The 8,282-nt window shown below is 42.3% G+C and overlaps 1 pseudogene; it reads left to right on the top strand.

Moving 5' to 3' along the window:
- Positions 1–6,695: 6,695 nt before the first annotated feature.
- Positions 6,696–6,814, top strand: LOC136882481 (5S ribosomal RNA; annotated as a pseudogene).
- Positions 6,815–8,282: the final 1,468 nt, after the last annotated feature.

Consider the following 8,282-nt stretch of genomic DNA (forward strand, 5'->3'; position numbering starts at 1 on the left):
GCCGAAATTTAGTCCCGCAGGAGTTCTTTCACGTGCCAGTAAATCTATCGACACGAGGCTGACGTATTTGAGCACCTTCAAATACCACCGGACTGAGCCAGGATCGAACCTGCAAGTTGGGGTCAGAAGGCCAGCGCCTCAACTGTCTGAGCCACTCAGTCCGGTTTTAGCATATTGTAGCTTGTTTTGTTGTTGATATAATAAGTTCCTCATCATCTTGAAAGTGATTACGTTATTGCAGCGATAGTTGTTAATAAACGGTATTCAGTAAACCTTGGAGGGATGAACTAGAATGATATGGAAACACACACCGCATTGTACTAAATAAAATAAAAAGTAGCCCAGATGAGTGATTCAGACGGCGGAGGCGCTGGCCTTCTGACCCCGACTTGGCAGGTTCGATCCTGGCTCAGTCCGGTGGTATTTGAAGGTGCTCAAATACGTCAGCTCCGTGTTGACAGATTTACTGGCACGTGAAAGAACTTCTGCGGGACAAAATTCCGGCACCCAGACGTCTCCGAAAATCCTAAAAGTAGTTATTGGAACGTAAAATCAATAACATTATCACCATTAAAACAAGTTACAGCGAAACGTATATTTCTATATTCATCCAATTAAATTAAGGGAACCCGGAAGTGTGGAAGATTTTAAAAAGTACATTTTGTGTCTCTATCAAAATACATTCTCTTTTGCTGAACAAAATGATATAAATATGTAGTATGTTATGTACGTATTTGGTCCTTAAATAGTATATATAGAAGGACTACGCGTTGTTAATTTGTAATACTAAGATTGATCTTTATATCTTCATATTTTCTATAATTTCGTGACCTTACGGACATATTTTTCAGTAACTTTAAGATATAAAAAGCTAACATGTTGACCATATATTTTAGAGGTAGTAGTAAGTGCTGTCAAATAAAATGATATACTTAGCTCCAATGGATTCCAAGATATTAATTTATATTTTGTTAAAGAATCTTCCGTAGCATTCGAATCCTGTCTATCAAATATTCGTTTTGATATGATGATACTGTAGCAGTTATTAACCTGTGTGAAATTTAATTATTAAAAGCAAATATTCCACGTACATAACATCTTTCATAATGTATATCTTAGAACTATACTGGATATTTATTCAATTATTTTATGAGAATGATGTCCCCCCGATATGTCTGTAAATCTCTTTAAATTCCTGTAACATATTTGGGAAAATATTATGCAGTTTAAGAGCATTTTCTTTACAAATTAATTTTCTGGCACAATTCAATGTATGTCCATATACTTTGTTCTGTCTCACTCCCGTTCAGTGTTTACTGACTTATGAGAAATTCGTCATCTGCTGTAAAATAAGTTTGAACTAACATATTTTCACCCCAGATTTTTGACATTGCTTAACGAAAATAGTTCGAAATGAATAATAATATGTATATCGTTCTTTCAACCTTTATCGGCCTTAATATTCGGTGGAATACCAGAATTATTCTCTGTAAGGGATTTTCTGAAATTTATACTTAGCTTTCACGGGTATCTTGCAGTAAAGCATGCTCAAACTCCAACGAAAGATTTAATCTCTCGGTTTTCTTCGGAGGATGTGAATTGAAGAATTGAACGTGCTACGCATCTGGTAATGTGGGGGAAGAAATTTAATGATGGTGACGAAGTATTAAAATGTGACAGGTGGCTTCCTGTATTTACACCACACAACAGGCGTGTCACGGTCAATCCCGACTGCGACTGCATGCCACAAGTGGTTTTCACTGTTTCTCATGGTTCGTTGGGAACTATTGACGCAGTAAATACACTCACCGAGAAAAGTTACCAACATTTTGGACGGAAGGGTGCGATCTGTGATTGTGAATAAGTTGGATGAAAATCAGTGTGGTTTCTGACCACAAAGGGGCTGTCAGTATCATATTTTCAGTATGCACCAAGTAACTGAAAAATGCCACGATAGGAATAGATAGTTATATTTATGCTTCGTAGATCTAGAGAAGGCATATGGCAGAGACCGAGGGAAAAAATTTAGCCGTACCGGGAAACCATGGATTTAAGTTTAGATTATTAAAATCAATCAAAGGTTTATGTTGACAACTGGGCTTTGGTGAGAATTGATGTTAGACTGAGTTCTTTGTTCAAAGTACTTACAGGGATCAGAAAAGATTGTGATCTTTCACGTTGGTTGTTTAGAATTGAACCTACATGGATCATCTGCTGAAAGGTATTAAGTGGCAGGGAGGGATTCAGTTAGGTGGAAATGTAGTAAGCAATCTGGCCTATGCTGACGACTTAGTTTCAATGACAGATTGTGCCGAAAGCCTGCAGTCTAATATCTTGGAACTTGATAATAGGTGTAATGAGTATGATATGGACACTGGTGTTTCCAAGACTAAATTTATGTCAATAGGTTAAAAAATCCAAGGGAATTGAATGTCAGGTTGGTGATACAAAGCTGGAACAGGTAGATAATTTCAAGTACTTAGGATGTCTTTTCCCAGGATGGTAGTATAGAAAGTGATATTGAATCAAGATGCAGTAAAGCTATAATGCAGTGAGCTTTCAGTTGCGATCAAGAGTATTCTGTAAGAAGGAAGTCAGCTCCCGGATGAAACTATATTCATACAGGTCTCTTTTCAGACCGACTTTGCTTTACGGGAGTGAAAACTGGTTGACTCAGGATATCTTATTCATAAGTTAGAAGTAACAGATATGAAAGTAGCGAGAATGATTGCAGGTACAAACAAGTGGGAACAATTGCAGGAGGGTACTAGGAATGAGGAAATAAAGGCAGAGTTAGGAATTAACTCTACTGTAGTAGCTGTACGCATAAACCGGCTCGATTGTGGGGACATGTGAGGCAAATGGAAGAAGTTAGATTACTCAGGTGACTAAAGGTCTCTTGTCATGGAGGGTAAGAGAAGTAGAGGGAGACCAAGACGACGATGATTAGACTGTTTCTAAAAAGTATGGATTAAAAGAGGCCACAGAGCTGGTTACAAATAGAGGATTGTGGAGACGTTTAGTAAAATCAGAGACTTGCTGACTGAACACTAAAGCATAACACTCTGTAATGAAAATGTAAGTATGTATAAAACAGATTCTGTTGTGTTTCAGTAGAACCGATTGACACTCAGAACACGTCGTCAAAACGTACATTTCACTTAATCCCACATCGCGGTGAGTTTTCTCAGATTTATACATAGGCTACTTAAACTGTCGTACCAGTAACGTATTTTAGCGTTTCTTATTATCTACGTTGTTTTATTTCTCACTGTCGGCAGCCCTGAAGATGGTTTTCCGTGGTTTCCCATTCTCACACCAGGAAAAAGCTGGGAAGATGCTAAGGCCACAGTCGCTTCCTGCCCATTCCTAGGCCTTTCCTCTCCCATCTTCGCCAAAGGACCGATCTGTGTCGGTGCGTCGTAAAGCAACTTGTGAAAATAAAAATAAAAGTTTTATTTGGAAGTCCTCAAACTTTCCCGTGTGGAATGTTTCACATAACTTTTTTTTTTTTTTTTTGTACAGTTTGCTTTACGTCGCACCGACACAGATAGGTCTTATGGTGACGATGGGATAGGAAAGGCCTAGGAATTGGGAGGAAGCGGCCATGGCCTTAATTAAGGTACAACCCCGGCATTTAACTGGTGTGAAAATGGGAAACCACGGAAAACCATCTTCAGGGCTGCCGACAGTGGGGCTCGAACCACATAACAATCATAGACTGAATATCTCTCTCTCTCTCTCTCTCTCTCTCTCTCTCTCTCTCTCTCTCTCCGCCCCCTTTGGATTAAAATTTCTTGATTGAATCAAGATTTAGACCGTCACATTACTCGAGCAATATGTATATGGGGCATTCTTGTCAACTTAAGAGACGTTCGTTACAACGAGACATTTCGTCAACGTCGTTTATATAGTGAATTGTGTGCGGGGGTGAATTCAGAGCGAAAAAATCCGTATCCTGTTGCCAGTCATCCAACCGGATCAGGAATGGAATAAATGAAGCCCTATCTAGCGGCGAGGATAGAAATTGTACCGGCTGCCGAAGCCCGTCGCACTCCTCTGGAGCAATGATTAATGACTGACAGATGAAAGTTCAGGAGTGTCCGAGGACAAGTTCTCCCGTAGGCGACCTGCGCGTCGTGATGAGGATGAATTGATCATGAAGACGACACATACACCCAGTCCCCGAGCCAGCGGAATTAACCAATTATGGTTAAAATTCCCGACCCTGCCTGTGACTAAATGCCAGCACGCTAACCATTTAGCCATGGAGCCGGATGTGAAATGAAATGATATTGGAGAGTGTTGCTGGTATGAAAAATGACGGAAAACCGGAGTACTCGGAGAAAATCCAGTCCTGCCTACGCCTTGTCCAGCAAAAATCTCACATGGAATTACCAAGATTTGAACCACAGAACCCAGCGGTGAGAGGCCGGCGCGCTGCCGCCTGAGCACCAGAGGCTCTCAAATGAGGGCTTCTTCGATAGAATTTTCAAGTTGCCGTGTGTGATTGTGTGTGATTATCTTAGGCTTGTATCACGCACACTTATATTTTTTGCTAGTTGCTTTACGTCGCACCGACACCGATAGGTCTTATGGCGACAATGGGACAGGAAAGGCCTAGAAATGGACAGGAAGCGGCCGTGGGCTTAAGTAAGGTACAGCCCCAGCATTTGCCTGGTGTGAAAATGGGAAACCACGGAAAACCATCTTCAGGGCTGCCGACAGTGGGGTTCGAGCCCACTATCTCCCACATGCGAGCTCACAGCTGCGATGTTTTCATTCCTCCCCTGAAGGGGGAGGCGGGCCTCCTAGACGGTGTCGCCGTCTCTCAGGCCAGGAAATTTGTATCGGAGAAGGTGAGGGGGTTGGCGGCCGCGGCCTAAACTAGGAACTGTCCCGGCATTTGCCTTAGTGCAGGGGAATGGAAAACCACGTAAAACCATTCTCAGGACAGCCGACGGTTGGGCCAACCGTGAGGTCAAGCCCTGTCCCGTCTCCCGAATGCAGAGGCGTAGAATCACCATAGAGCCGTGGCCGCCCCTCCTCTGAACGGTTTGCCGGTCGAAGTGCAGAGCTGTTAGACCACGGACAACCGTGACAACTTGTGGACCAAGACCCACTCTGCATCCACCGAAGAATTCACCAGTCCGGCTGTCTCACCCGGTCAATGCGTCTGTGTAGTTCTATCTAGTAGTCAAATATTGAATGATTTTTAATTGTATAATCACGTCTAACTTATTGCCGCAGTTCGGTTGGTAAACTTGTCATCTTTTAATTCTGTCGAAATTCTCTTACCATTTCACCATTTTAAAGTATTTTTTTTCAATTTTGTTGTCTAACCTAAACCCCTATAAACCACCCCATATCCCCGGTACTTTTCGTTATCTATACATTTTCATGCTCCATCCCCCAACCCCCCACTTCTAGTTCCCAATCGCCGCTACTGTACGGACTGATATGTCACGTGCACTAAAAACACAGTGCATGGGCGCGGACAGAAGATGGACTCTACTTGACTTACAAGCTGAAACAGTATCATCCTTCTCCATGACAACGCCAGACCGGATGTAGCAGAGGCTGTACGGAGGCAACTGCAGCGCTGGGGGTGAGAAGTATTGGAACAGCCGCCATACTCACCGGACTTGCCTCCGTGCAAATTTTATCTCAACCCCAAAGTGGAAGAACCCTTAAGTGAGACAGCTTGAGACGCGAGAAGACATTTACAACGGTTGTAAACATGATATTGCAAAATTTACACATAGCCATGTGTTGTGAACAATGTAAGGGACTACTCTGAGGGTTAGTGGGTCGTAAAAAGTATAACACTATTAGAACAAGAAGATGTAGGCCTACTGTTTAGAATAGCAGATATTTCTTTCTAGCATTGACACAACTACCATCAGCATTAGTGATATCCCGATGAGTTATGTGCCTCGTATAAACATCTTTAGTTCAGTCATTTCTTACCTTTACGTCAAGTCACGTCACCTTGCGTTAACTGCGCCCTAATCCTGACATTATGATCCATCCTACTGCACGCCTTCATCCTGTAACAAAAGAGAACAACATTCAGCAAACCAGCAAGTTACGATTGATTCCTGAATTAATATTAAAATTATGAACTAAGGCACTTAACACTGTACGCGGAATCGAACCCCGCACACGTAATATGGATCTAGGATTTGAAAACTGAAAATATTGGAAAGAGCTAGGATCGGAAAGGTAGCTCCTATGGACTTAAATGAGGTGCAGCCCCCAGAATTATTTTTCCTGATGTGGAAATGGAAAACCATGGAAAACCATCTCCAGGGCTACTCATGGAGGGATCGAACCAACCATATCCCGAATGCAAATCCCTGTGGGTGGGGGCGATAGAATAACGCCCATGGTACCCCTGCCTGTCGTAAGAGGCGACTAAATGTGGTCCCAGAGGGTCTTAATTTGGGAGCGTGGGTTGGCGAGCACGGGGCTCTTAGCTGAGTCCTGGCATTGCTTCCACTTGTGCCAGGCTCCTCATTTTCTTCTATCCTGGTTAGTCAACTCTTGTTCTTTTCCGACCCCGACGATATTAAGTGTTTGATGCCTAATGAGTCTATTTTCACAGCATTCGTAGCCCTTGTCTTTCTTTGGCCGATAACTTCAGCTTTCAAAGTGTTGGAGCCCTTCATTTTTTCTCTGATTAGTGTTAATAGGCCAACGGCCATGCCCTGTTGAATATACCGGTTCTCGTCCGATCACTGCAGTTAAGTAACATTGGGCGTGGTCAATACTTGGATGGGTAACCGCTTGAGAACACCACGTGCCGTTGGCTCAATTCCCTTTTGAAAGAGGAAATAAAAGCAAGGATTGCTGCAGGTAATAGGGCTTACTTGGCTTTAATGAGAGTGTTCAGATCACGCAGCCTTAGTAGAAGACTGAAGCTGACAGTTTATCGAACAGTAATGGTAACTTATGGATCTGAAACTCGGACAATGAACAGAGAAGATGAAGAACTGTTGAGCAAATGTGAGATAAAAACACTGAGAAGGATATTTGGTCCAGTGAATGAAGGGAAACAGTCGAGGATATGGAAAAACAGAGAACTGGAAGGGCTCAGGGGATATCCAAATATTGTTACTGAAATAAAATGTAAGAGATTAAGGTGGCTGGGACATGTAGAGAGAATGCCAGATGATAGGTCTGTCATAAAATTTACAAAGAAAATCTAGGTGGTAGAAGATGAAAAGGAAGATCCCGAAAAAGATGGCTAGATGATGTGGAGGATGATTTAAGAAAGATGGGAATAAAATGGAGGAAGCGAGCTGAAGGTCGTGAAGATTGGGCTACAAATGTCAGAGGGGTCAAGGCCCTGCATTGGTTTTAGCGGCGAGAAGTAAGTAAGTAAATAGAGGATGGTTGCCCAGTTGTACTTCCTCAAAACAATGATCACCACCACCCGAATGTAAGCTCACAACTACGCTAAGCGATTGTAACCGCACAACCAACTCCCTCGGTCTACGTACTTTATGAGTGGTTACTTCGTTAATACTTGTAGTTAGTTATTTATTATTCTAATTATTTTACTGCTCAAGAGTGTAAGAGGGATAATAAATAAATAAATTAGCCGTGTGAATCCCCTAAGGGCTATAGCCTCCTGCAAAGCAGGGACAGTGCTCAGTTTAACTAGTTTGTTTCATGATAACGTATTACCGCATATTGTACACTTGTGTAGTCTCACCCCCGAGTGAATGCAATTGTGTTTTTCGAGATCAACAATTCGCGAAAACGCACTGTTACATTATAGACACGTGTACACCTTTTTCCCAGGGAAGGTTTAGCTTCCTTCTTGGTAAAAGCGTAAAGTTGCACTCTTCGTTCTTCCATGTCCTTAAATTGGCCAGGATAAATAAATTATGACCACTTAAAATGGGTAACCAATATATAGAAGCTGTCGATGAGTACATCTATCTTGGACACAAGATAAAACTTGGAAAAGACAACCAATGTGCAGAAATTCCTCGCAGAATAAGTATGAGTTGGACAGCATTCCGAAAACTAAGATTCATCCTCACCAACAACGATATTCCAATTAACCTGAAGACCAAGGTTTATAATACGTGCGTGCTGCCAGTTACTACTTACGGTCTGGAAACGATGACTCTGACGAAGGAAAGTGCTCGCAAGCTTCAGCGAACACAACGAGCTATGGAGCGACAGATGCTAGGGATCAGCCTTAGGGATAAGATCCGTTCAGAGGACATCAGGAGAAAGACAAATGTAACAGACATCCTAGAGAGAGT

The sequence above is a fragment of the Anabrus simplex genome, chromosome 10, assembly GCF_040414725.1.
Source record: "Anabrus simplex isolate iqAnaSimp1 chromosome 10, ASM4041472v1, whole genome shotgun sequence".
Taxonomy (NCBI): Eukaryota; Metazoa; Arthropoda; class Insecta; order Orthoptera; family Tettigoniidae; genus Anabrus; species Anabrus simplex.